The sequence below is a fragment of the Pygoscelis adeliae genome, unplaced genomic scaffold (assembly GCF_000699105.1).
Source record: "Pygoscelis adeliae isolate BGI_AS28 unplaced genomic scaffold, ASM69910v1 Scaffold42, whole genome shotgun sequence".
NCBI lineage: Eukaryota > Metazoa > Chordata > Aves > Sphenisciformes > Spheniscidae > Pygoscelis > Pygoscelis adeliae.
Window position 1 is genome coordinate 153,160 of NW_008824283.1, and position 1,267 is coordinate 154,426.

Consider the following 1,267-nt stretch of genomic DNA (forward strand, 5'->3'; position numbering starts at 1 on the left):
TATGCATGTTCTCTCCCTTCTGCCTCTTTTTCCCTTACTTGTTAGGATAAAGTAAATTGTAGGAATGTGATCTGAACTGATAGAGCGAACAGTTTTTTACTATAACAGCGCGAGATCCCGTCTCCAACTCAGCCAGTCCCGGTGTAAAGACAGCTGTGGTCTAAGCTTGGCTCCGATCCTTTTCACATCCCCTCCTCACGCGCATGTGCATGGATGCGGCGTCCCGGGGAGCCTATTTGTTGGTACCTCCCCACTCACAGCCCCCAGGTGAACGATGCACATTTTGAAGTGGGATGGGGAGAGCCCCAGCCAGCGTATTGATTGAGACATTCTAAGAAAAAGCTAAAAAATCGGTGAGCTCATGCCCTTTTGGCAGTGACAGTATACTTAACCCCTGAAATAGCGCTCCTCCAGCACCGCCAAGCATCTGCCCTTCTCAGCTCAAAAAACATTTTCAGCAATTGATTTTATTTTGCAGTATTCACTCAGCTCTAACACGCAAACACGCGTATCTCCTACACGTGATTTAAGTAAGGACCCAGCTGCATGATAAAAGCGAATAGAATATAAAATACAGTTATCAATCCTGACACCCAGGAAAAACCCCCATCAGCGAAGGGCTGGACTCCCACCCCCTTGACGCGGATGTAAACCAGGGCAACCACACTGAAACTGTGCTGACCTGACGCGGTGTGAGCAAGGAGTCAGACCGGGGTCTCACCCAGCGACAGTGCTGCGGTCCGGTCTGCAGTACGCATGCATTTCCACTCCAAAACCAACACAATAAAAGAAACGCTTTACATGCCACGGGCTGCAATCAATGGAGCGTTCAATATTTCAGTCACTTTCTTTTTCAAAATGACTGGTGATTCCTTTCCACCCCCATTTGCTGGCTGTGCTCAAAATTAAGTGTAGGAAACAGTCACCAGTAAAAGCCTCTGGGGTTTATAGTGCAGCCGAACTGATGCAGAGGGGGATGTGCGGGGTGGGATGGCTGCAGAGAAAATGCACTTTTCCTTAAAATGGAAGGGCTTCTTGGTTTATTTTATTCTACTTTTTAATTTTGTTTTATTTTATTTTATTTTGTTTTGTTTTGTTTTGTTTTATTTTATGGCTTTCCCTTGCTCACAGCTGACAGAAAATCATTCCTGAACGCTACTTTCCGATGTGCTTTATGTAGTCGTTTAGAACTATTAGCACCTGTAGATAGTGAAGGCACCAGCTCGCTCGCTAAGGTCTACCCCAGGTGCTCCAGAAACGGCGCCCC